This window comes from Cebus imitator, unplaced genomic scaffold, assembly GCF_001604975.1.
Source record: "Cebus imitator isolate Cc_AM_T3 unplaced genomic scaffold, Cebus_imitator-1.0 Scaffold25, whole genome shotgun sequence".
Lineage (NCBI taxonomy): Eukaryota > Metazoa > Chordata > Mammalia > Primates > Cebidae > Cebus > Cebus imitator.
Window position 1 is genome coordinate 5,026,946 of NW_016107340.1, and position 8,082 is coordinate 5,035,027.

At 37.3% G+C, this 8,082-nt stretch overlaps 1 long non-coding RNA gene across 1 annotated transcript; it reads left to right on the forward strand.

Moving 5' to 3' along the window:
* Positions 1-5,616: 5,616 nt before the first annotated feature.
* Positions 5,617-7,852, forward strand: LOC119470262. Its single transcript, XR_005199149.1, has 2 exons — positions 5,617-6,281; positions 7,635-7,852. It is a non-coding gene; the product is annotated as an uncharacterized LOC119470262 (long non-coding RNA).
* The last annotated feature ends 230 nt before the right edge of the window (positions 7,853-8,082 follow it).

Here is an 8,082-nt window from a genome sequence, read left to right on the forward strand (position 1 = left end):
GACTTTAATACATACACTTCTCTTGATCAACTGTTCCAAGCTCGTCCATGTCACCTTTTAGCTCTGGTCTCTTCAAATCTCATTTTTGACCCATCTTCTGGGCAAGTCTCCCTAGCCCATGATCTTGCATTTGCCTTTCTCTGGGACCCTTCCAGCTTCTCCATGGAGAGAGGCACAGTGTCCTTTGGACTGCAGCCATGGGAGAAACACTGACTCCATGATGACCACAGGCACTGCCTTTTCCCTGAAAACAGCACTCAGCAGTGACAGAAGGATGCCACAGGGGACTGCTCACTCCCTTCTTGCTGTGGGAAACCCTATGAGCATGTGTGGGATAATAAAACCAGCCAATTTCATTAGCAGGTGTCGCATGAAAACTTAACAACATACTTAGATAGCAGGTCAAAGATCTGAGCCATAGTCAAGTTCTAAAAGATAATTAAGTGAAAATCTAACAAATCTGTCAGTAACAACTAACTGGGAACTCATCAAGAGCTTCTCATGTAAATGCCTCCAAAATAACATGCTTATTTTGAAAGCGGAGGTTTCAAGGCAAAAAGTATTTACGTGTGTGGAATATGAGAGAAGAGTGGAGTGAAATATATTATTTGGGTCATTATCTAGTAAGATTATCTGTCTGCTGTTTCCAGATTCAAAAATAGTGTTAACAGAAAATTCTAGATACAATTAATTGTGGTAAATGTGTGTGGTTGTCAGTTTTTGATATGCAGTGATCTACTTTTAATACTTCTTGGTCTCATCCACTCTGAGCCTGTTATCGCAAATTGCTGCTCCAACACTAATAATTCTTTTCTAATTACTATTTCTATTTTTTTTAACTTTTATTTTAGGTTCAGGGGCCCATGGGCAGGTTTGCTGTATAGGTCAATTGTGTGTTGCAGGGATTTGGTGTACAGGTTATTTCATCACCCAGGTAATCAGCATAGTACCCGATGGGTTTTCTGATCCTCGCCTTCCTCCCACTCTCTACCCTCAAGTAGGCCTCCATGTCTGTTGTTCCCTTTTTTGTGTCCACATGTACTCAATGTTTAGCTCCCACTTATAAATAAGAACGTGCAATGTTTGGTTTTCTGTTCCCATGTTAGTTTGCTTAGTATAATAGCCTCTAGCTCCATCCATATTGCTGTGTAGGACATGCTCCCATTCTTTTCATGGTTGCATAGTATTCCATGGTATGTAAGTACCACATTTTCTTTATTCAGTTTACCGTTGATGGGCATTCCAGTTGATTTGTCTTTGCTGTTGTAAATAGTGCTGTAATGAACATACACATGCATGTGTCTTTATGGCAGAAAAATGTACATTCTTTTGGGTGTAAACCCAGTAATGGGATTGATGAGTCTGGCAGTTCCTTTTTTTTTGTGCTTTGAGAAATTACCTGACTGCTTTCTACAATAGCTGTACTAGTTTGCATTCCCACCAGCAATGTATTTGCATTCCCTTTTCTCCCTAACCTCACCAACATCTATTCTTCTTTGACTTTTTATAGTAGCCATTCTGACTGGCATGAGATGGGGTATCATTGTGGTTTTGATGTGCATTAATGTAATGATTAGTGATACTGAGCATTTTTTCATATGTTTTTTGGCCACATGTATGGTCTTCTTCTGAAAAGTGCCTATTCATGCCCTTTGCCCACTTTTAATGGAGTTGTTGGTTTTCTGCTTGTAAATTTGTTTAAGTTCTTTGTAGATTCTGGATATTAGACCTTTGTTGGATACATAGTTTGCAAGTATTTTCTCCCATTCTGTAGGTTGTCTGCTTATTCTGTTGATAGCCTTTTTTGCTGTGCAGAAGCTCTTTGTCAATTTTCATTTTTATTGCAATTGCTCTTGGCATATTCATCATGCAATCTTTGCCAGGTTCTGTGTCCAAAATGGTATTTTTTAGGTTATCTTTCAGGGTTTTTATAGTTTTACATTTTACATTTAAATCTTCAATCAGTTTGAATTGCTTTTTGTATATGGTGAAAAAGAAGGGTCCAGTTTCAAACATCTGCATATGGCTGGCTAGTTATCTCAGCACCATTTATTGACTAGGTAGTCCCCACTGGTTTTGTTTTCAATTTTGTCAAAGATCAGATGGTTGTTGGTGTGACATTGTTTCTGGGCTCTCTATTCTGTTCCATTAGACTATGTATCTGTTTTTGTACTAGTATCATGCTGTTTTGGTTACTGTAACCTTGCAGTATAGTATGAAGTTGGATAATGTGATATCTCCAGCTTTGTTCTTTTTCGTAGGATTACCTTGGCTATTTGGACTCTTTTTGAATTCAATATGAATTTTTAATTTTTTTTCTAATTATGTGAAGAATATCACTTGTAGTTTGATAGGAATAGCCTTGAATCTGTAAATTGCTTGGGTAGTATGGCCATTTTAATGATATTAATTCTTCCTATCCATGGAATATCTTTCCATTTGTTTGTGTCATCTCTGATTTCTTTGACCCGTGTTTTATAATTCTCATTGTAGAGATGTTTCACTTCCCTACATAGCTGTATTCCTAGGTATTTTATTCTTTTTGTGGCTATTGTAAATAGGATTGTATTTTTCATTTGGCTCTCAGCTTGGATGTTGTTGGTGTAGGAATCTACTGACTTACGTACATTGATTTTGTATACTGAAGTTGTTTATCAGATGAATGATCTTTTGGGAGAAGATGGGTTTTCCAGGTATAGAATCACATTATTTGCAAACAGAAGTTGTTTATCTTCCTCTCCTTCTGTTTGGATGTCTTATTTCTTTCTCTTGCCTCATTGCTCTGGCTAAGACTTCCAGTACTATATTAAATAGTAGTAGTGAAAGAGGGCAATCTTGTCTTGTTCCAGTTTTCAGGGAGAATGCTTCCACCTTTTGCTCATTCAGTATAATGTTGGCTGTAGGTTTGTCATAGATGGCTTCTACTATTTTCAAGCACGTCCCATCAATGTCTAATTTGTTGAGGGGTTTTAACATGAAGGGATGCTGAATTTTATCAAAAGCCATTTTTGCATCTATTGAGATGGCCATGTGATTTTGTTTTTAGTTCTGTTTATGTAATGAATCACATTTATTCATTTGCATATGTTGAACCAACTTTGCATCCCAGGGATAAAGCCTACATGACCATGGTGGGATAGCTTTTTGATCGTTTACTATTAATTTGTTTAAATAATTTTAAATGATATTATTTTGTTTATAACAAAATAATCATTTACATTTTAGTATTTCAATATTTTTGCATACATGCAAAAAATAGTATTTTTGCATCTATGTTCATCAGGGTTATTGGCCTTAAGTTTTTGTTGTTGTTGCTGTGTCTCTGCCAGGTGTAGGTATCAGGATGATGCTGGCCTCATAGAATGAGTTGGGGAGGATTCCTATCTGCAAAATTTTTTGGAATAGTTTCTGTAGGAATGGTACCAGATCTTCTTTATACATCTGGTAGCATTTAGCTGTGAATCCATCTGGTCCTAGGCATTTTCTCATTAATGCACTTTTTGTTCAATTTCAGAACTCATTATTAATCTGTTCAAGGATTTGATTTGTTTCTGGTTCAGTCTGGTGAGGTTGTATGTTTCCCAAAATTTATTAGTTTTTTCTAAGTTTTCTAGCTTGCGTGCATAGAGGTGTTCGAAGTAGTCTCTGAGGGTTTTGCATATTCCTGTGGGGTCAGTGGTAATGTCACTTTTGTCATTTCTGACTGTTCATTTAGATCTTCTCTCTTTTTTTCTTTGTTAGTCTAGCTAGAGGTCTACCTGAATTATTAATTATTAAAAAACCAACTTCTGGGTTCATTGATCTTTTCTATGTTTTTTTGTGTCTCAAATTTTCGTCAGTTCAGCTCTTATTTTGGTTATGTCTTGTCTTCTGCTAGCTTTGGGGCTGGTTTCCTCTTGTTTCTCTAGTTCCTCTAGCTGTGATGTTAGGTTGTTAATTTGAGATATTTCTGACTTGTTGATGTATGCTATAAACTTCCCTCAACACTGCTTTGTCTGTGTCCCAGAGATTCTGTTACATTGTAACTTTTGTTCTCATTAGTGTCAAAGAATTTGATTCCTGCTTTAATTTCATTATTTACCAAGAAGTCATTCAGCAACACTTTCATGTATTTGTATGGTTTTGGGCAATTTTCTTAGCAATGACTTCTATTTTTATTGTGCTGTGGTCTGAGGGTCTGGTTGGTATGATTTGGGTTTTTTTTAATTTGCTGAGGATTGTTTTATGCCGGCTTGTGTGGTTGATTTTAGAGTGTGTGCCATGTGCATATGAGAAGAATTCTGTTGTTTGGGGGTGGAGAGTTCTATAAATGTCTATCAGTTCCATTGGGTCGAGTGCCAAGTCAAGTCCTGATTATCTTTGTTAGTTTTCTGCCTCAGTGATCTGTCTGATACTGTCAGTGGGGTATTAAAGTTCCTCACTGTTATTGTGTGGTTATCTAAGTCTCCTCATAGGTCTCTAAGAACTTACTTTATAAATCTGAGTGCTCCTATGTTGGGTGTGTACGTATTTAGAATAGCTAGGTCTTCTTATTGAATTGAGCCCTTTACCGTTAGGTAATCTCCTTCTTTGTCTTTTTTGCTATTTGTTGGTTTAAAGTCTGCTTTGTCTGAAATTAGGATAGTAACCTCTGCTTTTTTCTGTTTTCCATTTACTTGGTAGATTTTTCTCCAACCTTTACTTTGAGTCTATTGATCTGATTGCATGTGAGATGGGCATCTTGAAGACGGCATATTGTTGAGCTTTGCTTCTTTGTCCAACTTGTCCCTCTGTGTCTTTTAATTGAGGCATTTAGCTTGTTTACATTCAAGGTTAGTATGGATATGTGCAGATTTGATCCTGTCATTGTGTTGCTAGCTGGTTATTAGGCAGATTTATTGGTGTGGTTGCTTTATAGTGTCACCGGTCTATCTAAGTGTGTTTTTGTAATGTCCAGTAATGATCCTTTCTTTCCATATTTAGTACCTTCTCAATAACTCTTGTAAGTCAGGTCTGATGGCGAAGAATTCCCTTAGCATTTTCTTGTCTGAAAAAGATCTTATTTCTCCTTAGCTTATGAAGCTTAGTTTGGCTAAATATGAAATTCTTTGTTGGAAATTCTTTTTTTAAGAATGCTGAATATAGGCCTCCTATCTTTTCTGGTTTGTAGGGTTTCTGCAGAAAGATCTGTTGTTAGCCTGATTGGGTTCCCTTTGTAGGTGACCTGCTCCTTTTCTCTAGCTACCTTCAACATTTTTCTTTCATTTTGACCTTGGAAAATCTGATAATTGTGTCTTGGGGATGGTCTTCTTGTGTAGTATTTCACAGGTGTTCACTGCATTACTTGAATTTGAATGTTGACCTCTCTTGCAAAGTTGGGGAAATATTCATGAATGATATCCTGAAATACGTTTTCCAATTTGCTTGCTTTTTCTCCTGCCCTTTCAGGTATGTCAATGAGTCATAGATTGGTGTACTTCCAAGCTCACCTTGGCTGGACTGTCTGCTCCTAATTTCAGTGCTGGGTGCCACAGGCTCAGGGCCTCTCAGGCTCTGGGAGGAGGTGCAGTGAAAGACAAGGCCATTATGATGTCACTCCAGAGTTGCCTAGCACTGTTGCCACCTCATGGTCTCCAGCATCCAAGAAGAGTGTAGGCAGCTGATGCCAGGTCCTCCTCCTCCTCCTCTTCTTCCTCCTCTTTCTTCTTTTCTTCCCCTCTTCCTCCTCCTGTTTATTGCAGAGCACCAGAGAGCAAAGGAGCTAGAAAAGGGTGAAATCAGTTCTTTTTCTGTGACTTTTTTGCTTTGCTTTTATTAAGTTCTTAAGGCTTTTGGTCTTGAGTCCTAGATAAGATGCAAATAATTCTGAAAGGATCATAACTTTTAATATTATCAGTGGATATTTCAGGGAAAAAAGCTATAGGATAGATTGACTGATAGTAGAGAATAAAAAGAAGATTCAGAAGCGGCCATGGGGAGGCAAAGAGAGAGAAAAGAGTGGAGAGTGTGTGTGAGTGTGTGTGTGAATGTGTGTGTGAGTGTGTGTATGTGTGTGTGAGAGGGTGAGAAAGCAGGGGAGGGAGAGAGAAAGAGTGGAAATTCTAGAAAGGAATTACCTTTTCTTTCATTCAACTACTTCACTGTTTTGTCAAAATCTAGCACTGCTTCTAAGGCCTCCTGCGACTCACCCACCTACCCCTCTTACTCCATCCTATTCAACTTCTACACTAAGAGGAAAGCCCAAGCTAGACGCCTATGCGTCAATCAGAGACGCCATGCTGAGAAGAGTAAACAGGGAAACTGTAAGTGGCTGAACACTACATAGGGACAAAGAATGATTGCTTGGTTCCAAGAAGGGCCTGGCTTGACCAGATCAGGCCAGAGTTAGCCTGTTTCCAGGACACTTGGGGGTCATTAGTCCCAGAAAAGGAATCATTGCATTTGATCCTATGAGAAGCCGAGCATGCTCTCCTGATGAAACAGCATGCCAGCAGATTCAGATATTGTTCTAAGACAAAGGGGAACATATGGGAACTATTCTGAGAAGGATCGAAACTCATGATTACCCCACAGATTGACCCAGGCAATTTAATCATTGCAAGGGCAATGTACAAGAACAGCATTTTATTAATATAATTTTCCTTTTTCTTTAACACAACTGGTCATTCTTTTCAAATTATGCTGTGTGGGTCCAACAAAGCACAGCAGAAGAAATACTTGCTTTTGATTAAATGCATTGTTAGTTTCTTTGAAAAGGAAATTATCCTCAAAAACATAATATATTTTGTTTACGGAAATCACCTCAAAAGTAAAGCTGAGAAGAATTTCATACCAGGAATCTCAACTTTTTAAAGAAGAAAGAAGAGGCGAGAGTTGAAAATTCTTCTCCATAATATTGTATGTCTGGAAAAACTTAACACTTTTAAGAAAAAATGGCATGAATAAAACAATGGTGTGAAAACTCCTTTTTTTCAAAAACATATACACATGTATGATTTGGAGAGAACATCTGCTTTTGTCAACTGTGTCAGAGCCCTCCATTGGGTGCACTGATACTACTCATCTCAGCCTTCGTGGCAGAATGAGTTCTAGTAAAATCATGCATATGCTAACCAACATTAAGGAGTCATCTGAGTTCCCTTAATATTAGCATATTTCTCTCCCCTAGGAAAGGGTATAGATGAGAGTGAAAGTTAAAAAGAAGGAACAAGACCATATTCTTGGCTGTCACTTAGAATGAATCAGAATAGTTGAAGCAATAGCACAGGCATTTGCTAAGTACCCATGCTCAACGGTCAACCAAAAAAGATTTATTAACATCTCATGAAACTAAATCATGAAATGTCTGCATCGCAAACTTATTTGTATTCATAATTATTCTATTTGGTCCACTACCAAATCATACCTGTGTATGTGTTTTTCAAAAAANAAAAAAAAAAAAGGACTAAAAGAGGACTAATACCATTGTTTTATTCATGCAATTTAAAAAAATAAAATGTTAAGTTTCACCAGACGTACAATATTGAGAAGAATATTTTTCAACTCTTGTCTATCCTTTCTTTTTTAAAAAGTTGAGATGCCTGGTGTAAAATTCTTCTGAACTTTATTTTTGAGGTAATTTCTATAAATAAACTAAAATGTATTATGTTTTGCAGATATTTTTCCTCTCAACTAAAACAACTATTTTAATCAGTATTTAGCAAGAAAATATCTACCTGTTTCATCTTCACTGGTTATTTCCATAAACTTGAAAGAATGACTGTCTAAATGGTAGTTATATCTCATGAGATGTTTAAGCAAAGAGGAAAAATATACAAAAGAAGAATATCATATTTTGCCTGGACCACCAGGATGACAATAAAAATTTATTATGGTGGAAAGTAATGCCATGGTATCCAAACAGGAGCTGCTGAGATGTTGGTCCATACTGAGAGGACCACAGCCCTTGCCTCCATGAATTCAGATGCCATCTTGTCCTGGGACTCCAAACCAAATGACATTGTTTAGGCTGTACCCTAGAACCAGATATGCCTAAGAAGGCAAATTATTTGGAGAGACCTACCAAGGATTCTAATCTACTTTGGTCAGTGTCACTCAGTTTGA